This window comes from Acartia tonsa, chromosome 9, assembly GCF_053477335.1.
Source record: "Acartia tonsa isolate MP-2025a chromosome 9, ASM5347733v1, whole genome shotgun sequence".
NCBI lineage: Eukaryota > Metazoa > Arthropoda > Copepoda > Calanoida > Acartiidae > Acartia > Acartia tonsa.
Genome location: NC_137268.1, coordinates 23,857,534 through 23,881,593, shown reverse-complemented (window position 1 = coordinate 23,881,593; position 24,060 = coordinate 23,857,534). Strand labels below are relative to the sequence as shown.

The 24,060-nt window shown below is 31.3% G+C and overlaps 1 protein-coding gene across 1 annotated transcript in view; it reads left to right on the top strand.

Annotated features, from left to right (window-relative positions):
• The first annotated feature begins 1,777 nt into the window (after positions 1–1,777).
• The window catches only part of LOC145328581 (uncharacterized), a 108,470-nt gene continuing 86,187 nt past the window's right edge, over positions 1,778–24,060 (top strand). The window contains exons 1-2 of the mRNA XM_080172324.1: positions 1,778–2,129; positions 2,567–2,626. The gene's annotated coding sequence lies outside the window, so the exon portion shown is untranslated. The remainder of the gene's footprint in view (positions 2,130–2,566; positions 2,627–24,060) is intronic.

Genomic DNA, 24,060 nt, shown 5'->3' with positions numbered 1-24,060 from the left:
ATAATTCATGTTTACATGGTTTAACTGCACTCCATGATTTTATTTTTCTAATACATATCCCTGGCACTGGTTAAGTGCATCTTAATCTGTCTATAAAGGGACAGTCAAAATAAGTTGGATTTTTTTGTGTACTTTGTCAGCAGAGGCTTGTAATGGTGTGTAGAGGGTGGGTTTATTTTAAATATTAATACTGTTTGTGTTGGTGGGTGTCAACACTCCCCTAAAATATATATTGATTACCTGCCTCCCTCATTTTCTTTACCTCTAATGGTTCACACTCCCCTGGTAAATCACTATCTACACAATTGTTTGTAAGAATGTCTAAAATATCATTTCATATCCTATTATATCAAGTAGTAAGGTTTTGTTTTGTCTGAAGCTTAAGATTTCAATAATAAAAAAACTTTTTTTATGTTTAATAGTTTTAGGCTACTTTTCCGCCCCTTTCTTACCTCTTTGACTACAGAGCCCATAAATACTAGGGGCGCAACCAATAGTAATCTAAAAAGTAGATGTTTGTGTGTATGAATGTCCAGTAAGATCTCAATAGTAGAGGCTGTTCAATTGGCTTCACTTTAGAGAAGCTTACTACTACTCCTATAGGAAATTTCAAAAATAGTTGGTAAGGGTTAGGCCAACCCCTTAAGGTAAATAGCTTATATAAAAATTTCTCTCATATTTTGTACTAAAATAATAATTTATTGTACTTATCTTGATATCATAATAATCTAGAATTATTATTAGATTTATGGTATTTTTATATGGGCTCTAAAATTAATTTTGAAAAATAATATTATTACGATATTACATACGACATTAAGGTTTATCTGTTTATTAAAATCTTGCTAACTGCTGAACTGGTTAATTTCTCAATTTTAGAAAAGCCTCACATTGCTTCCTGGATGCTTTGAGGCAATTTAAAAAAAAATAAAAGTCATGTGTTTGTTTTTGGCTATTTTTCTGCCTATTCCTCTTCCTTTATTATCATAGTCCCTATATGCTAGGGGCACAGTCACTAGCTGTCCTAATATAAGCAAATAAGAACTACTGAAACCTATAGCAAATAATCTACGCATCAGGCAAGTGTTATATAACATAAGGCTGAATAAAGTAGCCACTGTCCCTTTATTAGGAAGAGTGTAGTATAGAAACTGGAGAGAGAGAGAGATATAGAAGGAAAGAGAAAGAGAAGGAGAGATAGAGAGGAGTAAGGACAAAAAACGTAAAAGGAAAATCTTTCTCCCTCTTTCTAGATAAAATAGCGCTATTGCTTTTGCTCTCTCTCTCTCTTGTTGATTCTCTTCTCCCCTCTCTTTCTGAAATATTCGGCTTAAGCGCTGATAATTTTCAATACTTCTCTCTCTCTCTCCCACTCTTTCTATCTCTCTTTTCCTACTTTTAAGGACTCGTCAATTATTACTCCAATATCATTTCCTTCTCTTTATCAACACTCCCTCTCAATAAGGCCTATCGCCCTCTTTCTCTCTGTCTTTCTCTCTGCCTTTCTCTCTCTATCTCTCTCTCTCTCTCGGTATGCAACTTCCACCCGCTCTCTCTGATTCTGTCAATCTCTTTAAAGCGTTGCTTCGAAGGCGATTCGTATTTATTCTCTCTCTATTTTTACTCCCTCCTTCCCTCTCTCTCTCTCTTTTACATTGACTCGTTCATGGCGGAGAAAGAGATAGAGATAGAGAGAGAGAGAGAGAGAGAGAGAGAGAGAGAGAGAGAGAGAGAGAAGGACTAAAAAAGAAAGAGAAGGAAGAGTTTTAATATATTTAGTAAGAAAATAATTTCCATATCGTTATATATTGACATCTAGAAACCTTTATAAAAAAAAATTTATTACAGAGTAGCTGAGCTAAACAATATTAGTTGACAATCCAAAAATCCAATAGTATATCATTTAAAGTGACAAAATTAAACTAGTGACTTAGTTTTTGATCTAAAAAGATAAAGAATAAAGCTTAAGTTTTAAAAAAAGATATTATAAATGAAACCTATAATGTTTAAGTGATGATATCAAAGTTATATATAATGCTGATAAGGCAATTTTTTGATTAATTTAGTGATTAATTAAAAAAGTGAGTTTTTTTTCTACAGAATTGAAGGAACTTTCAGCATCTTAATAGGTTGATAATATAATAATTATACAAATTATATAATGCTACCTTATTTGGCGGCTGACGTTAACAAGAATGACAACATTTATAAAAGCCTTGAATTGTTTAGTATTTTAATAACATACCAGTTAAAATTCAATCAACCAATTACTAATAGAGATATAATGGATCTAATAATCTTTATTTTTTAAAGAAATGATTAGCTATAATGCAGTAATAATTATAATTTAAGTTTATTGTAAGGTATATTTGTTGTAAAGTACTAACAAAGCTTTTTAAGTAGGGGGAGGGTGGGGGGGGGGGCACTTTATATAGTGAAATTATGTTTAAGAGAATGGACGCTAAGGTAAGGTTGGGTTGTATTAGTTTTTGCCCCCTCAGGGGTTGTGCTTTATTTTTTTTTTAATTTATGTATTATTATTATATTGTTATCTATGTCTCTCTAGTTTTCAATAATTACTGGATGATGTAATTGTAGAGAAAGGATAGCTAATCTAAAGTTGCAGGTAAATTGTTGATCAGTTGCGCAGCCATAGAAATCCTTGGGGGGGGGGGGGGGGAGTGAAGGATTTTACCCCCTCATTCTTTTAAAACCCTAAATTTACCCTCTCTTTTTTTTTTTTTAAATTCGTCAGATTACCATTCTCAAACTTTTGTAACCCATCATTTTACCCTCTCAAAAATAGCTTGGACTTGGACGTCGATTTAATTTAATTATCATCTGTTAGTAGTATACAATATGTTTGTATATAATATTTGTATTATGCATGCTTTTATCAGGGAAGGAAGGGACAATTGTTATCTGTTTACTTTTTTAATAAAACAATTTTTGTCCAGCATAAGTAAATGAAGTGAATTAAGGAAAATGATAAGGATTTAAACAGAACTTTCTGGATTTTTAAAAATCAATATTTAAAATGTCAAAATTTGTCTTAATTAATAATGAAATCTATGCAAATTAGAAGAAGGAAAACAAGGATAAATATATTCAAGCTTATAATCAAAAGAGCAAAAAAAAAACTTTTAAAAAAGAAAAATAAACTGTTATATTGTCATACCCATAATCCATAGTCAACTAAAAGTACCAAAACGAACAATACACGGATGAATGGACGGACGTACAATATACATTTATAAAGTAGATGAGCTACTAAAGATATTACGATCAGGGGCGTCCAAGCTTTTTTTTTGGGGGGGGGTAAAAAATTTTAGGGGGGGGGGTAATTCGTGTTTGGGGGGGGTAAAATGGCGCGCGAAGCGCGCCGAAATTTTTTTTTACCCCCCCCAAAATTTTTACCCCGGGGGTAAAATTTGATTGGGGGGGGTAATTACCCCCCCTAAAGTCTGTTGGGGGGGGTAAATACTCCCCCCAAATCTGTTGGGGGGGGGTAATTACCCCCCCCAAACTAATTTACCCCGGGGGTAAAATTTTTGGGGGGGGTAATTTAATTATGTAAAAAAAGCACCTACCTAATCTATTAAGTTAATAAGTACTATCCTATAACATAAAGTAGTAAGTAAGGTTTATTTGACTATAGCTTCAGATTTCATTACTTTTAATACTGAGTTCTCCTTTTTAGGAAAGCTTCACATAGATCCCATGATGGTTCCACACTATTATAGGTCAATCCTTTGAGTGGTTTTAGGCTATTTTTCTCCTCCCTTTTTACCCTTTAGAAAACACGAGTTCTTAGATGCTAAGGGTGCCACTACTATCTATAATACATAGTAGAACGATGTCTGTCTGTCTGTCTGTCTGTCCGTCTGTCCGTCTGTCCGTCTGTCTGTCCGTCTGAAGCTTAAGATCTCAGACGATGTCTGTCTGTCTGTCTGTCTGTCCGTCTGTCCGTCTGTCCGTCTGTCTGTCCGTCTGAAGCTTAAGATCTCAGTAACCACTGAACCGATTAAGCTCTACTCTTCAGGGAATATACCTACTGGTCCTGTGATGGTTTTAAGCTATTTTCTTGGGGGGTGGGACACCCCCAACCCCCCCAAAAAATAAAAAATAACCCCCCCCCAAAAAAATTTGTTTTACTTTTTCTTTTTAAATCTAAAATATGAAAAATTAGGTTGATCAAACCTCTTAGGGCAAAGCCCCTAGAGGCTAGGGGCGAAGCCGCTAGTTCAAATATATAGTAGTATCTCATTCTTTAGAACATAAAAATACAATAATTAACTCACTAACCAATGAACCAATATGATTATACTTTAAAGTGAAGCGTCTTATAGGTCCTGGTAAGTTTTATAACTAGTTTTGAGACACCCTGACATCCTCCCAAAAGAAATCGCCTATAGAAATTCTTTTTCATTATTTAATGAAATATTTAATTTAGTTAGGTATCTATTTTATGGAATCTTCAGTGCTTTACAATTACATCATAGATCCCCGGGATGGTTTTAGCCCTTATAAAGGCCCAAGCAAATAAAACATGATCAAACTATTAAATTTTTTGTTATCATGGTTAAGAACTGTTTTAACTGGATGGACTATATTGGGGTATAGTCCCTTTTGTGGCAACGCTCTTTAAGGGGCGTTTCTTCGTTTTTTTCACACAAGCTTCTCTCCTATTTCTAGCCCCTGCGGGGGGCCAATTGCTTAACCATGTGGGGCAATCACCTAAACCAATATAACCTATCCTAAAATAAACTATCAGTAAAAATTTTTTTTAAAGAACATTCAATTTGGGGGGGGTAAATACCCCCCCCAAAAAATTTTTTTTAAAGAACATATATTTTGGGGGGGGTAATTACCCCCCCCAAAATGGTTTTGGGGGGGTAAATACCCCCCCCAAAATCGTTGAGGGTGCCTACGGCACCCCCAAGGTAGGGGTAATTTTTTTTTGGGGGGGGTATTGTTCACAAAATTTTGGGGGTGCCTACGGCACCCCCAAAATCGTTTGGGGGTGCCAAATGGCCCATTACCCCCCCCCTTGGACGCCTATGATTACGATATTTAAAGCTGACCACAAAAAGTGTAAGAAATTTCATAGCTATGCATTGGTTTATATGATATTAAGTTTAAAATAAAACAATGATGACTAATTTATAAAAGAAAAGCTTAAAAGTTGCAAAATAAACAATAGTTATATTAACTTTTGGCTATAACATAATTGTGTTCATTGTTAAAATAATCCTTACAAAATTGGTAATTTGCGCATTTATTTGAACACCAAATAATTTACTTAAAAGGTTTATGTGAATTTATAGTATTTATGCCGGGATATAATGATAGGTAGGTGGGAAATAAAATAGTTTTCTCCCTAAAATATTAGATTACTTGACATTTGACTGGAGACAGTGTAGGTGGTTGGTAGTTGTATAAGCCTGTTTCAGGGCCAAGGCATTTCTACGACCCAAAAAATGTTCTGTAAAATAACTCAGCGTGTTAATGTTATTGCTGCGCCACTTATGAACATTATTATTCATGTTTTATGACATTTGGTTTTGTTTAAATGTCTGCCTGATAAAAACCATAAAAAGATTCAATTTAAGGTGATAAAATTTTATTGAACTCGGAGATTAAACACTTTAAATCAAAGGGCAATTTTAATTGTATTTTGATAGTCTAAATAACCATTTTTTAAAAGCGAAGCTTTTTCTATAATCAGGGTTGGTTTGTCATTCCGTCCTTAACGGATAGCTGCTATCGATAATTAAGGTATGATACAAACAGGACATGATGATTCCTGTAACAGTTAGGTACAGTTTAGAAAGCCAAGCATCTCTTTAATCATTACGGGAAGGTCAGTGTGTACATTTTTAATTGATGTTTTTGGCTCTTTGTTACTCTGTATTTCTTAATGTTTGTATATTTGACAGTCTGATTTGTGAAGCTTTGCTTTTATGGTTGTTGTCATCCTTGTTTTTTAATAGCCAGCCTCATAACTTTAAACGTAAGATTTCATTTAATTCTGGCCTTAATCTTTTCATCATGGTTTAATTATATAAGTAACAAAAGATCACTGTAACAGCTGAACTTATTTCCCAAAAATCTTCTTTTTACTTCGACCTAGGAAGTTGTTCTTTATTGAGGAGGGATGGTAAGTCAACCCCTCTAAAGAGATATAAACCCGCAAGCTATTAATTATCTTCAGTAATTTTATTGAAAAATCCTTAGAAGCTTGGGGCGAATGTACTAAAGTTACTACCTAATATTTATCCAAATTGAAATATGTAATAATTATTTTTTTAATTCAGTTTAAATTATGATATTACAAAAAAAGGTTAAAATATTATTTTTTAGTAAAACTAATTTGATTATTGAAGATTTATTCCATCAATTATGATATAATATGACATAATCAAATTATTGAATATTTTCGGTTCTGTTGGATTTCCATCCAACTAACCGCGGCATATTTGAGATGTTAATAATTTTACTTTCTTCTGCTGCGTTAACCATGAAACAGCGTATGGTGTCCAATAAAAAATGACTTCATACAATAAAAATGACCAATGATAGGCCAGTATATTCGTAATGAATCAATAGTAAATTGTATACTGGCCTATCATTGGTCATTTGTATTGCATGACGTCATTTTTATTAGACACTGTAAGCTGTTTCGTTAACCATTAGTAACTCATAAACATACCCAGTTAGTTAGTTAGGACTTTAGATAAAGATTGACCTAGTAAACCTAATATCAAAGAAAAATTAGCAAAACCTAAAAACTGCTAAAGCACATTTAATTTATATATATTTACCTATGGGGACTTTAATGAGGGCTGGGAAGGGGGGGGGGGTCTAACCACGACCTTAAATTTTAGATTTTAATGAAAAGTAAAAATTTTTTGATGTTTGATTTTTCTAGTGACGATTTCTCTTTGATGTCTTTCTCAAAAATAGATAAAAAAAAATCTTTCCTGTAAAGGAGAGCCATATCGGCACTGCAGTTAGCGAGATATTTAGTTACAAACAAACAGATAGCCAGACAAACAGACAGATGACATATTACTTTTATGTATATAAAGTTTACAAATAACTTTGTGAATCTTTTTGATATTGTAATATTTTGACTTTATTAAATATAGGAATTGCTTACAGAGTTTGAGGTATTTACACAAATTAACAATTTTTCTAAACTTTCTGTAAATGCCGGGGAGGTAGAGGGCATTATTAGACTATTTTTTATACTAGTCCCCAAGGTTTTAAAGTAAATTTTTTTTCTTAAACAACTTTAAGGATTTTTATTGAATTTCGTTAGGTTGGTTTATTAAGTTGAGTGACCAAACGTTTCAACCACTGATTAATCTACATTTAACATCATTCCTTTTATTCTTAATACTGATACTACAAAAACTTCAAAACCAGCAAACGACCTTGACTTAAGTATAATTATATTTTGTAATTCCATGTAAATCTATTTTGAAAATATAGAAACTTGTTAGAATGAGTAAACATCTTTTCCTAACTACTCAGAAGTGCAGAAAAAATTAAACAAAGAGTAATAATTCTTATTAATAGAATGGTAATAAAAGTTTTTCTCGTATTCATTCGAATCCGGTGGATAGGAACCGGTTCTCATCCATACGAAAAAACTATGTCTAGCATCGTATTATATCCAGTTTTCTACGAATATAGAAATGTACAATCATAAGATTAAAACCAGTTTTTTTAGCCGGTGCCTCCGGCACCTCGGGGCTAAAAAAACTAGTTTTAATCTTATAATTGTACATTCTATATCCGCGGAAAGCCGTTTATAATACGATACGAGAAATAACTATTAAAAATTAAATATATGTAAAGATCGCGATAAGAAAATTTATTTGAAGTGGAATGACTTGATCAATATTATGGTATTATTCAACTCATTTAAACTTTCAGACAAAGTATAAAATTCATTTATATAGAATAAATTTATTAAAATTAAATCAATGTGTGAACAAAAAAATATTAAAAGAACAATTCTCAAAATTACTCTATGTCTAAAAGACTGCATAAACTCTGACACAATGTGAATCCGGTATTCGTGTCTTATTCTCCCAGTAAGCTTTTAAAAAAGTTTTATTCGTTTACAGTTCTACTTTCATTGGTCTATGGTTGAAATCAAACTCTCTTAGAGGTGGTCTAAATTAATTTGATATGAAAATATACAATATTTACCTTGTAACAGACCCCTTGCCTAGAATTGTTTGTAATTCCCATGGGTTTAAATTACAATTTTTTTGTATGAATAATATATTTTCACATTAGTAGACATTGGCAAGGGTTACTGGGCCAATATAAAACCCTGTGAAACTTGAAAGGGTTTTTTTAATCCTAAAACAACTGGCGCGCAGGGGGTATAAAAAGTGCCCACCCCCTTATAAAACCAAAAATTGAAATTCCTTCAAACACAGGCATGTTGCATATCAAAATGGCCGCATTGAAATGCTGATTACAAATCTAAAAAACCGTTTTGAAAAATGTTGCTCCTAGTTTGAATAAGATCTCATTAAGTACCAAAATACAGCTTATTTAGTCAACAAAACAAAATTTTGTTAGGTTATTTGAAATAATTTCAGACTGAATCAATATTTTTCAAAACAGTTTTCAGATCTGTAATCAGCATTTCAATGCGGTCATTTTGATATGCAACATGCCTGTGTTTAAAGGAATTTCAATTTTTGGTTTTATATAGGGGTGGGCACATTTTATACCCCCCGCGCGCCCATTGTTTTTGGATTAAAAAATCTCTTTCAAGTTTCAAAGGGTTTAATATTGGCCCAGTAACCCTTGCCAATGTCTACTAATATGAAATTCTAAAATCAACCCAACCTAATGAATAATAACTGTAATTCTTCAGTGATAAGGCATGTTAACCCTTATTTTGAAGGTGGAATCTCTTTTTTCCTTACACATGCTAATATTGTTGCCAACTATACTAAATAATGTACCTACAATTACAATTACAATTTACATACAATGAACTTCAGGTTTTAGATTGCGTAATTACTTTAATTTTCAAATTATGATACTATGATTCAAAGAAAATTATGAATAATCTTCAAATATCAGTATATACATTATACATATTTTAAGCCTTAACACAATACATTACAATAGAATTAATATGTTTCCATGAATTAAAAGGCTGACCTATTGATTTTCAGTTTCTATATTTAATGAACAGTGTAATATTTTATAACTAAACAAATTATTTCAATAAATTTTTAGTAATGTTGAACATATTTTTTGTTTGACATTTCTTTTTAGTAAGATTTTTACTTAAACTTAATTAGTTATAATTTTTAAAAATATAAATAAGACTAAGCTTTAAGATTCTTTTTAAAAGCAAAGCTTTTTTATAATTAGGGTCGGTCCGTCCTTCTGTATGTCCATAACGGATAGCTTTTTTTGTTAATTTAGGCATGTTAGAATTGTCCTATTGATTTCAAACTTTGCATGGTGATTCCTTTAGTAATTAGGTATGATTTAGAAAGCGTAGCAACTCTATAATCATTACCAAAATGTCCGTACGTCCATTTTCAACATGTTGATTTTTTTACTTTTTCAACAACAAATTTTTATGTGATCTAATTATCCGATTTATCTGATTTTTGGTATATTAATTCCTGGGACAACAAAGTATAATGTTATAAGCGAAGCAACTATATAATCAAGTCCTAAAAATGTAAGTATGTCCATAAACATTATCCTGTATTAAGCAGTTTTCCAACAAATTTACTTACAATTTTGCGTTGAATCTTATACATTTATATTCTGATTATTCAGTTCTGACACTATACAAGTGTTAATGTCCGTTTGTCCTACCGTTTCAGTGCTTTGCTTTTATGGATGTTGTCATCCTTGTTTTTTAAATATCTGTTTATTATCAGACTAAATAATTCTGGCTTTATATTTAATTGATAAATGCCATTTTTGTTTTTCTTTAGATAATATTTTTTTTGTAAGGTATTTGGATATAGCCATAATTTTTATTATGACAACATTTACTTTTTACATGGTCATAAATATAATGAAACTCAATATTTACTTATGAATATTTATATTGAAATAGTTTTGTTTGATAAAAGTACACTGTGTACTTGAAATACATAACAATTTACACACCAAATAATACAATAATGATTATAAATATTTGTCTATGAATATTAAAAGTATTACAACTATGCATATAGGAAGTTTAGCAATACTTGATATACTTTCTTTATGAAATATTGCCACCTAAGCCTACTCCCCTCTGATCAGGAAAGGGAGGTATTCTATAATATAAAGTAGTTAGTTTTATTTTATCTGAAGCTTAAGATCTTGGAAAATAATGGTCTAAATTGGTTGTGAATTTCTATTCAGGGAAGCTTCATAAAGGCCCTGGGTAGTTTTAGGCTAATTTCCTGACCTCCTAATCCAGCTGTAGGAAGCAACTAGTTTCTTTTAAAAGTAATGAGATATATTCTAATTGAGGTATAAAAGTGTACCATGTAGCCCCATAGGAATGAGGCACATAATTAGTTAAGGTTTAGATAAAGAGGGGGAAGGGGCTGAGGGAATGCACAAAAAGAATATTAAATTCAACATTGCTATAAACTTGTTTTGTTTTCCTTGAAAAAAAAACTGATTCTAATTAGTGCTCATAATACATTTATTTTATAGTTTACTTGCTGCCATTAGCTCTCACTTTCAATTTGTGACCCACCAAGTAGGTGACGACAACTTTTGTCAAATGCAATTTCGGGTAAATTGCAATTTTCGTGCAATATTGCTGGAGAATCCTTCGAATCATGCCATTTTCGTCAGGACAGCCGATAAAAACTACATAAAATATTCTAAATCTTAAATATTTAAATATGAAAAACATGAACAATTTTGTCTACAAATATTAAGCAATTCAAAAATAAGACAAATAAAAAAAAGGAAGACATTGGCTGTAGTTTGCTTTATTTTTTTAAAATCTCTCTCAGAAAGACAATAATATACTATTGAATTCTTTTACAGTAAGGTTGAAACGTTTTTAGTCAGAAAATGCTTACAGAGTACCTAGAGGGTAAGCTACGATAATGTTAAAAATAACATGATAGCTAAAAATATCTCAATGATTATAATTGAAAAAAAAACAAGGATGAAAACACCTAAAAAGGTGAAGCGCAATAAAGAAAGTTGGATTAAGTAAGCGTTGAAGACTATCTGTGCTTTGAGAAAAAAATATTTAATCAAAAACAGAAATTTGTTTTTATTTGTCCGAAAAATGACAAACAATTGCGAACGAATAGAAGCGGCTTTTTGAAAATCAGCTAATTTTTTTCTAATTCAAAACTTTTGCTAAAAATTCGTCCAATACTTTTAAAGATTTGCAGGAATATTCTCTACTAAGATCATATGACTTTTAAATAGCTAAATTATCCAAATATTATGATTGAATTTTTTTAAATAGTGCCTTCTATTTAACGTTTAATCACAGTTAAGTTATTTTTATAATTATGGCTATCCATTTAATTATGTATTTTTATATTTTTTCTAATACCTACCTGTATTTAATCTATCTGCATTTGAAAAATTCGACTTATAACAATAGTATGACCTGAATTTTAAATGATATCTATAAAGGCTTTGGCTTTTTTTACATTTAGGATTTGTCCGTCTATCCTTACGTGTATCTCTCCCTGTAATATACAATCTAGAAAGCGTAGACTCTCTATAATTAGTTTTGAAAGTTTACTATTTTATAAATATGTAATTTTTCCGTGATAGATTCATTCTTTTACCAAGCATCTTTTTTGACAACAATATTTTGTATGATATAATTATCATTTTCCTTTAATTTTTGAAAGAATGGAGCAACATATTATAATAATAAAATCGAAGTCCTAAAAACCCAGTTCGATACACAATTTAGTTTGGACTTTGAATTTATATTCTGCTTCTTGAATTCTGATACTATACAAGTGTTAATTTTTGTTAGTCATACTGTCTGATTTTAGAGCTGCGCTTTTATGGATGTTGTCATCCTTGTTAATGCATATCTATATCAAATGCAAAGGGTGTGCATCCACTTTCACCCATTATCAAATCATCTTTAATGCAAATTATTGCAACAACACAAACTGCTCAAACCCATTGGCTTAACTCTCTTATATATAATTAACGTTGTCTGTCTGTCCATCCATCCGTCAGTCCCTAACGCAATGGAGAAATGTTATTTTTTATGCTGCTATAGAAGATATTTATTACCAAAGAGAGCATGTATTATATGATTTATTTTGTCCGTCAGTCATGATGTAAAAATATAAATACTTAAATATATAAGAAAACATTTGATAGGTTTCGTGCTTGTTTTTTTTTATATTTATAAACACTGAATATCTGCATATTTAATCCACAATTATATGTGCTTATGGACGTTATACTTGTAACTATAAAACACCATGCGTATGTAATTGCACACTATTGCAAAGATAGTATTAGAATTGTTGAAAATTGTAGAAAACGTGAGTCTTCGATGACTCATTATGACTGTTTTAATTCATAGCGTAATTTTGCAACAGGTATTATGGAATTCTCATTAATATAATTACAGAAGGGTTATGTTCAAAATTCTCAGGGAATCTTGCTATTAGACTTTTAAGCTATTTTAAATGTGGTTACCATAGGCTTCCAAGGGGGGGGGGGGTAATGGGGCGATTACCCCCCCCAAACGAATTTGGGGGTGCCATAGGCACCCCCAAAATTTTTTTCATTTTACCCCCCCCCCATTTAAAATTTACCCCTACCCTGGGGGTGCCGTAGGCACCCCCAACCATTTAGGAGGGGGTATTTACCCCCCCCAAACAATTTTGGGGGGGTAAATACCCCCCCCAAAATAGAAAATCTCTAACAAAAAAAATTTTTGCGCGCTTCGCGCGCATTTTTAATACTAAATTTTTGATAAAATTTAAATTACCCCCCCTAAAAATTTTACCCCGGGGGTAAATTTTGGGGGGGGGGGTAAACAAGTTTTACCCCTGCCAACAGATTTCAGGGGGGGTAATTACCCCCCCCCAAGCAAATTTTACCCCCGGGGTAAAAATTTTGGGGGGGGTAAAAAATATTTGCGGCGCGCTTCGCGCGCCATTTTACCCCCCCCAAAACCGAATTACCACCCCTTAAAAAAATTTTACCCCCCCCAAAATAAAAAGCTTGGACGCCCCTGGTGGTTACATCCGCTCGTTGTCGGGTAGGTGCTATGTTTGAATCTTGGTCCTTACTGCGCCAAAACTATAGATGTTTAAATAGAACCTACTGCTGCTAAGTCAGGTGTGCGACATCATTAAGCGCGTAGGAGGATCTCCTTGCCCCAAAACAGGCGCAGCTCATTTACATGGACATTTAGGAATTGTAGGAGTTAAGTTCGTGCAATCAAAAAGGTTGATTGTATGATGTAATTTCATTAGCATGATTTGGTTCAGAAAATACACAATGGTGTATCTGTATAGGTTATTCAGATTATTATCGTTGCAATTGGTTTATCGCACCCCCCTAGATAACATGTATTTTAGAAATAAAGATAATGAGGGAGTGGGAGGGGGATTTCCTTTTAATTTTAACTCAAACCTTCCATGACAACTGAGAAAATAAATCAAATAATAATATTATCAAGTTAAACTTTAATTAATCATTTTAAAGGATACTAGTTTTAATGGATTTATCATTACTTAGATCTTACACCAGATTATCAAGTACTGTAATAAAGTGAAACTTGTAGCTAGCTAAAACATCCCTTCCCCCCTTTATCCCACCATTTCCCTTCCATCCTACTGATTTTACGATCTGACCAATAAAGGGAAAATAGCAACCTAAATTCGCAATAATTTTAAAGGCAGAAATTATTCAAGCTGGTGTTGAGATCAGAAGTAACAGAGTGAAATATAACTATAGATAAAAAATAGAGTCTACTTTTAAAGAAACCTTATCTAAAATGTAAAATGTTATATTTTCTACACGTGACAAGACAAATGATATAGTAGATCTAGATGGTCAACCTGGCTCTATAATCCGTCAAACTTATAAAGGTATTTCAAACAGACGAGCACTTTTGTTTATTTATGTTTATATAGATTCATTTCAAAAAACGAGTGACGAAACATTACCCTAAGAAATTTTGAAACGATATTATTTATTTAAGCAAAGCTTTATCCTGAGAAATGCGACTATTTATAACTGACTCATTATGCGAATGAAATGAAAAATAACTGCTCTTTCGTATCAAAATCTGTACAATTTCTAACCAATTATATGGCCAGATTGTTCCTCTTTTCCTATTGGCTGATTCAGAGATTATCTATCTATTTAGATTATATATATTAACAAGAAGACGTACATACAAAACAGTAAATGAAACTACTATGCATCTTAATTTGTATGTTCGTCCTTCAGTCCGTAAGTACTTATTTCTTCTCACTTAAATCTTTTAATTAGACGGAATTTTAATATTATTCCATTATTTAGTTAAAAATAGTTCCTAGATTTTTGTTTAACTTTATGATATAAACACTTAAATATGTTATAAAATTTATTTAAGAGATATTTGATAGCTTAACAATTTTCAAGTTAAAATACAAAACTTTATATCTGATGATTTAGAATTGTTAAGTAACATTAAATAGAGACATAACTTCTCTGTAAGTTGGGTTTTTACTAATGTCTAAAACCTACATTATCTAAAATAAAGCATAAAATGTATTATCGGAACACAGTAATAGTGTCTGACTGATTATGACGTAACAAAAAAAAATTAGCCAATGAGAGGCCGTTATTGACCAATAGTAAAATTTATAGTGGCCTCTCATTGGCTAATTTTTTTTGTTACGTCATAATCAGTCAGACACTATTACTGTGTTCTATTATCGTCTATAATACAAAGTAGAAAGTTGTCTGTCTGTTTGTCTGATCGGATTCTCCTTAACAGTGTAGCTTCTCATAGGTCCCGGGAAGGTTCATTACTAATTTGGGTGGAGGGTAACACCACCTACCTAAAGAGAAATCGCCCCTAGTTAAATTTATAATGTTATTGTCAAAACAACTTACAATGTTATCGTTATTCGTTGGCCAGAAAACTTTGGTTACTTTTAATGAATTTTTATTTGTTAATTCAAATTAAGAGTGTCAAAACATTTCAAACAATAATTATAATCAACAGAAAGAGTAATTTTGTTTATGATTTTATGGATTTATATCAATTTATCGTCCATAGTCTTATCCCTTTAGACCCCTATAGAATACAGAGCTTTTCATATTACTGTATATTAACTAACTGTTCCTTTTTCATCTGAATGATATAATAATGTCTCTGTCTCTCTATCTATGTCTCTGTCTCTCTATCTATGTCTCTGTCTCTCTGTCTCTCTATCTATGTCTCTGTCTCTGTCTCTCTATCTATGTCTCTGTCTCTCTGTCTCTCTATCTATGTCTCTGTCTCTGTCTCTCTATCTATGTCTCTGTCTCTCTATCTATGTCTCTGTCTCTGTCTCTCTATCTATGTCTCTGTCTCTCTATCTATGTCTCTGTCTCTCTCTCTCTACCTCTCTCTCTCTCTCTCTCTCTCTCTCTCTCTCTCTCTCTCTCTCTCTCTCTCTCTCTCTCTCTCTCTCTCTCTCTCTCTTTCTCTCCCCCTTGCTCCATTTCCTCTTTCTTTCTTTTTTGTCTTTTTTTCTAGTGTTTTGATTATGCATTGCCTTTTTATTCTAAAACAAAAATTATGATGTCATTAAACATTAAAAAAAACAAGGATTTTTAAGCCCATGATTTGCGCAGAGTCAACAAACTAATACTTTTTTTAAAGAAGAAAAGACTAGCAGATATAATTTATATTTCAAAAAAAATTATTATATTTTTTTAAAATATTTATTAACAAACCATCATTATCTTTAAAAATGTATATATTATTAATTGTATGTTGCAACTGAGTTTCATACTCGCAGCTGGATCAAATAACGATACCCCAAATCCACCTCTGTCAATATATCCATGTATAATTTATATCAATATCCATTCTTAACTGTTAGAAAATTTCCTATAGGTAGTACTAGAGACTTACAGAAAAATAATAAGTTTAATGAGTAACTGCGTTACTTATAACAAAAGAAAGGACTATTTAATTTAATGAAAAAAATGTGTCAGTATATTTAAATGTGTACTGCTTTTTACCAAGTTTGTAAAAAAAAACAAGGACGACAACATCCTTAATAGCGAAGCTATTAAACGATAGGATAAATGAACATTAACACTTGTAGAGTGTCAGAACTGAATAAGTTGAATTTAAATGTATAATTGCAAGTAAATTTGTTTCAAAACTGATTAAATACAGGAGACCGTTTAAGGATATACTTGATTATAAAAAAGCTCTCCTTAAAAAGTCGAAAAAAGTTTAAATGGACGTACGGATATTATATATTTACGATTTTATATTTTCTACGCTTTATAAATTGTACCTAAATACTACAGAAATCATTATCCCAAGTTTAATATCAAAAAGACAAATAAACAATAGGAGCTATCCGTTAATGACCAACGAACCGATCATGTTCCCTAATTATAGAAAAGCTTTAACAATATTCGTGACGGTCCATTGAAGGTTGTAATTCCTTGGAGGGGATGTGGGGGGGGGGGGGGGTTACCTCATGAGCATAGAGCTAGCTGAAAGAAAAACTCAATTTCAAAAAAGCCTTATATTATTATCATTTTAGACTAATAGAAATATAAAAAGTAGATATTTACCTTATGGGCAAATGAATACTATCTACCAACTACCAAAAGCAAATTTTAACACACAAGGATTATTTATTTTTTATCTCTAGATAAAGATTTATACTGCTTGTCTTGTTGTATTAGAAAGAATCTTGTAACAACGCCAGTTATAAGCCGGTTAGTTGCAGATTTTACACTTGCAATTTTAATAAGGCATAGCTATATGTTCACAAGCGATAGAATATATAAAGACTTGATAATCTAGTAACATATATACGTACAGAAAGACAAACAGACAAACACATCATTAGACAGAAGACAAACGGACAGAGAATCTTACAAACCTCTTTTAAATTAGATTTGTCAATCTCTTTTTCTATGGTTTAAAGAATGATACAGAGCAAAAAAAGTCCAAATTGCATAATTTTCTAGAGAATGTCATTTTAAACAAGAGAATAAAAAATTGTAGCTGAACTACTGTATAATTTTTCTCTGTCTGTATGTCCAATAAAATTGTTTGACGGTTTGCTTATCTTTCTATTACATACAGTACAGTAATTTCGAACCTAGTAAGTGTGTGACTCTGATTATAGATTATAAGGTTTTAAACTATTTTAGGAGAGGGCGTCTTCACCCCCTTCCCCCCCAAAAAATATTTTCTAAACTCTTTTGAAACTAAAATTTAAAATGGGATATGCCGACTTTTCCCCCTCCTACCAGTGCCCCTAGAGGCTTCTAGGGGCGTAGCCGCTAGTATAATATAAAGTAGTAAGGTTTTTATGTTTTTCCGTTTAGAACTAGATAAACACTGAATTTTCCATTACTGGAAAACTTTGTATAGTTTCTGGGCAGGTTTTATCTATTAAAATAGATCCTTATAGGCTAGGTGCGCACCCTTTGGTAACTTAATTATCTTTATCTTAACATTTTTTTTTGCTGATAAGGTTCACATAAGATCAAATTCATATCGTTTTAAAGCTTTTTTTTCTGATAAAGCTATTCTAATATAAAATCTAATATACGTAAAAAGTTACTTAACTTAAAACAAAGATGACAATGTCCATAAGTAGCGAAGCTCATATATCCCAATAAAAACTTAATAATCAAGAGTAGCCATACAGGCGGACAATTCATGGCCTGAAATATCATAAGAAATTTAAATTTTGCCAAAGCTTTTTAGATAAACAGACGGACAAAAATTAATTGTACAGCAGTTGATAATTGGCTATGAAAATCTTTACTAGAAAAAAACAGACAATTTTCTTTAACAAGAGCCGAGAGAATCACATTGTAATATTGACTTCGGCCACAGACAGACGGACGTTCGTAAATCTAAAATCGATGAGAAGCCTTGGTGCAAGAACAACGCGTCGTTTTAATCACATGTCCAATGTTCATTGTTTAATGCTCAGTGTTTTTTACGCAACAATCAGAGTGCAATCATGTCCGCTGCTGCAACCTAATATATATGCGCAAATATCACACTACGAAATATGAATAAAATTGGAAAACATAAAAAAAAACTTCCCTGAAAATTAAAACGCGAACAGTTAAACCATAAAACCGTCAAAGAGCATTTATAAAAGAGAAATCAAATCAACAACAACATTTCAGAGAACTTCTGTTCATACAATATGATAATGATTGAAGTTGTTGAAAGAAGTACAAATTTGTTGATAACCTTTTATGAAATTTTTCCATTGTTATTTCGCAGACGAAATCGTACACCAAATTTTCAGCATGTTATGTTATGTCATAAATAGCAGGGATCTAAAGGGATATGACAATGGCCGACTTATTGATGTATAACCCCAATAATATACAAACTTAACCCTTCTGTAGATTACAATTAGTGGTTGAAACATATGGACACACAAATTAATAAACCAACCAATCAAAATTTATTAGAAGTCATTTGTTTTGTTAACAAATTAAAAACGTTATTATAAAACTTTGGGGACTTGCGTAATAAACAGCCTATTGCCTTTACTTGCGCAACTCAAACTGCCAGATTAGATAGTATGCGGAAGTGAATACACACAAAAAAAAGATTTAGGTTTTTTTGCGACAATAGAGTATTCGAAGAAAAATCCATAATGTAAGAGTTTTGAAAATCTAAAACTTTTAACGATATTACGTCAATAAAGGCTTTTGGAAAACCCCATTGACGTGTTTTATTAATAATTAAAATTATCTTAAATTCTTGAATTGGTAATTAACCTAAAATTTTGATGTTATTCTTATTAGATAATACAAAAGATGCGAGTAACTTTTTATTATAGGATGGGGTTGTTGTTGAAAATTTACAATCTATATTTTTGCAATAATAGTAAAATTTCTCTAAAACATAGAATAAAGAAAAGCTTTGCTGCGAAAGAAAAATATATTAGAAACTTGAGAAATATTCCTTTTTCAGGTAAGGCGTTGAAATCAAAATGTAAACTAAGGAGTAGGTATTAGTATTACTTTGAAGAAAGGAACATCAATAAATCAATGTTGGATTCGTGATTTATATTTCTTACCTAGTACGAGGATCCCTGAAACAATTAGGCACACTACGTAGTAAAACTGTATAATCGTTACTGGAAAGTCTACACGAAAATTTTTAAAATTTGGATAAGATTGTTGATATTTCTTTCTATTTTTACCAAATTTTAGGATTTACACAATACACTTTCTTGTAAACTAAGCAATTATATAAAAAAAACATGATTTTTCTAAGCATCTGCCTAATCTGTTGAGCATCCATTCATGTATGTTAACAATCTTGTTTTAAAATTTTTTTTAAAAGTTTAATCCATTTATGATTTAAGAAAACAACATAAGCTATATATTATTAGATAAATACACATTTGAGGATGGTGTGCATTAAATTCCGCATATGTGTCACTTCATCATCAGTGCCGTATACAAATGGTTATTGATTACTTGGATGTTGAACCTTATTTCGCCTAATCCAATGAAATGGTTCTTCCAGCTGGCTAATATAAAGTTGTCCCCCATCCATCCATTTTACTCCATCCCTTTATCTCCTACTGGAGGAAAGAACTAATCAATAAATGAGGATTAAAGTAACAACCTAAATTGACGATAAAATTTCCCCTGTTGTAATTCCGAGTATATTATATCCATTCGCATACAACAGAACATACCGCCATTTTTTCTTTACTTTTATCAACAAACACCTACCATCCCTTGTTTGAACAGCCAAGATTTCCTATAATTAGGACGGTCTAGCTGTCGTCGGTAGGCCCATCCGAAACGGATAGCTTTTATGATTAATTTAGGCATGTTAGAGTTGTCCTATCGATTTCAAACTTGGCATAGTGATTCCTGTGGTAGTTGGGTATGATTTAGAAATTCGTAGAATATTATAATATTAAGTTTTGGGAAAACAAATTTTTATTAATATAATTACCCTTTTCATCTATTATTTAAAAAATACTGTTTCCTAAAAATTTTATTAAACAGTATCCTGCATTTAGCAACAAAATTAATTACAATTGTGTTTCGGCTTATAAATAAATATATTCTTTCTGACACTCTACAAGTATAAATGTTCGTTTCTCCTACCGTTTGCATTTTGTTATCTTTGTTTCCAAATAAATAAATTTATAAAAGAAAATACGGTTAAATATATGCGTCAGTGAATACACACCTTAAAAGTTTTATCTCTCAAAAGTCAAACATTGCATTGCATATTTTAAAGAACGCAGCTACTCTTAAACTAAGGCATGATGTCTGTCCGTCATAATTGAGATACCTTTAGCTTATTACGGTTTTATTTATTTTTATAAATTTAATTTTTTTTTGGATTAATTGCATGCAGATAAGCTATCAATAAATGTATAAGTATAGATGTATAACTCAGACAACGACCTGGCCCAATTGGAGAGGACCCTTTTCGTTTGCTCGCAAATTTGCTTTCTGCTCTTTTGTAGTGACTTGGCTGTGTTTATATTTCTGACGCTAATGGCTGATATTCAAAGACCCAATTGAAAGTCGGCATAGGTTCCCAACCCCATGTTCAGAGTTACATATGTATGCCCTCTATTCTTTTACTATCTCATAAAAATATTTTTTAAGCTTACTTTTTATCATGTTATAGCTGCACTAATTATGAACATATCTGTCCATGTTAAGATTAAACTAGTAGCAGCAGAATTATCATGTACTATCTGAGTGTACTTTGGATAGTACACAATTATGTTAGCAAATGTAGACAATTTTAATACTACTATTAATAGACAAATTTAAAATTATAATTTTATTTTGGATGCTAGCTTAGTTGTTTTTATACTTGAATGAATGAATATGGAAGAAAAAGAATTTCCACTTAAAATTTTAAGACAGTGGATTGGGAATTATCATTATAAACCTTTTTCTCGTATTCATTCGAAAAAACTATGTCTAGCATCGTATTATATCCAGCTTTCTACGAATATAAAAATGTACAATCATAAGATTAAAACCAGTTTTTTTAGCCGGTGCCTTCGGCAACCCGGGGCTAAAAAACTAGTTTTAATCTCATAATAGTACATTCTATATCCGCGGAAAGCCGTTTATAATACGATGCGAGAAATAACTATTATTTGGTTTATCTCTTTGAGAATTTGGAGGCAATTTGAATTAATAGAAATACAAAAAAAAACTGTAAAAGTTATTTATCGCATCGTATTATAGACAGCCTTCTGCGGATATCTAAATAAAAAATTATAAAATTACAACCAATTTTGTTGATCCCGAGTGGTCGAAGGCCCAGGCTAACATACTGGTACTAATCTTATCATTTTTATTTTAAAATTCGTGGAAAATTGTCTGAACTGGTTCTAATCCAGCGGATATTAATAGGCAAAGCCATACTGGGAAAGAACTTGAACTCGTGTATCAAGAGTTATTTGCAAGTGGATACTTATTATTCAGCGGACCTTCAAACTAAAAACTTCATAAATAATAGGTACTTCGTAACAATGCTATGTGGCATAAAAATTAAAAGCAGATTTTTAACAATATTAAATTCCCAGTTTTCACTTTAGATCTGGAATTTGATTTTGTAAACGTACTTTGAGACACTAATCCTTTGATTTACTTAGACATTTATTTTAATTACATCTGTACTTAGAAGCGAAGATACTCTATGATATATTCCATTTGGATTGTCATTTATCCTCGAGTTTAAAAAAATTTTAAAATTTTAAAAACAAAAATTCTTAAAAGCAGTTATTAATTTAAAAGTCAGGCTTCGATTACGGCTGACAGCTTATTTAACTGTTGATTAAAAGGCAACAAACTTTTTTTTTATCCTAAAGGTTGCTGCTACCAGTTTTTAGCAGCTGCTGCAGATAGTTACAAACTGGCTGGTTAACTTCTGCTGCAAAATGTTAATTTGTTGTCTTGTAATTTAAATTTTATAAATTACACTGGTACCCAAAGTTTTTTAACTACATTCGAAGGCTCAAAAACTTTGGTTCGGTTTTTTTGAATTTTGATCGATTGTTCCCAAACTAACAGCGTCCAAACATTTATTGGATAACTTTTATCTACAGAGGGGGTATTATGTTGATTATCATTGAGGATGTATATCAATTTATCGTCCATTGTCTTATCCCTGCTCTCCTCACGCTTTGGTTTTGATTGTACACTTTTGGTCACGTTTGGGTTCTTAATGACCATAGAAATCAATTTAATTGCTGTCATAAAATTAACAAGAATGGAATCATTTATTAGAGGAACGAAAAGACTTAGAAACCCTAACTCACACTGACATTTTTGGTCAATATTTAAACCGTCTATAAGGCTTTGTTCGACATAAACTACACTACGACTACATTCTTGACTTAATTTTCTGACAGGGTAATATAAAAGGTTCATGTCATAAATAGCAAGAATTTACCATTAATGATCGTATATACTATAAATTATAGGGTTGGTTGTCTGTAGGCTATAAAGTTGTCTTTAAAACAGTTCTTTATCCTATAAAAGTAAAGATCACTTTCCCTATGTAATTTAAGACATCCATATAGAAAAACTTTGCTTTAAATAGTCTACTCTAAAATTGTCTAAAGACTTGTGAGAAAAAGGGTTTTAAGTCGGTCTTTTTAAAATTAACAATGAACAAAGAAGTTATGTCATAAACTCATTTAATTGTTTTTAAGAAGTGGTTGTTAAGGTTGGACTTAATGTAAACTTGAATATCAGGCAACAACAGCATTATTATGGCATTCAGTCAATACTGTCATTAAACAATTATTTCAATCAACAAAATGTAATTTTTTTGCAAAATTTAATTTAATTTAACATCTATTGTCTTATCCTATACAATCTCTGCGCGTAGAAAAATAAACAAGTGTCTATGTTAATAAAATAAGTACTAGGCAGTTAAAAACATAAGGAGATGGACATAAATAGTTCAATTCATAACTGTAATCAAGAAAAAAAATATTTTCTTTCCCTTTTTTAGCAGCGACACAACTCTATGACTCTGTCTGTCCGCCTGTCCGTCCGAAACACTATTATTTTTATGTGAAATCTTGGTTTTTAATATCTATTTTTTTCATTAATGGTTGATTATTAAAATTTAAATATATATGTTAGAATATTCCGATTACAAGGATAATAAGGTATTATAAAAGACGCTCAATGATACAAATATAAATAAATTAAGCTGCTAAAAAAGCAGTCAAGTCCGACTGACAATTAGGTTTAAGCCAAATTATTTTCATGTTTAAGAAAATCTACACACCAAAAAATACAAGTAGCCTTACTACAGTAAGACCCACAAAAAAGTATCTTTTATTGTTTACAGTCCTTATTTCTTAATGTATCATCAAAAATATTATATTTCCTTGTTCTTTTGTTTTTAAAATGAAACGACTTTTTTAGCAAAATTAAGGTAGTAATCCTTTTATTTTTGTTACTAGCAGAAACGTTATACAAAAATGAAATAAAAAATTTAGGTTTTAAGTTAAAAGCATTTTTTACACATATTTTTTGAGTCTTTTTAGTTTAATAAGATTTTGAAAAACTTACTTATTAGGCAAAATTGTTTTAGATTAAAAAAAAAAAAAAAATCTTTATGAATATAGTAGGAAAATTGCTTTTGTTTCATAACCCTAACTTTAATAACAAAAAAGTTATACAAGAAAATAAAATTACAACATAATGATTTTTTAGTCTAAAAAGCTTAATCAACCCCCCTATTAAGTGATTGAGATGTCAGAAAAGGGGGCGGAGCAACTGTCATAATTAATCCTTTTTATAAAAAAGGGTAAGTAAATAGCC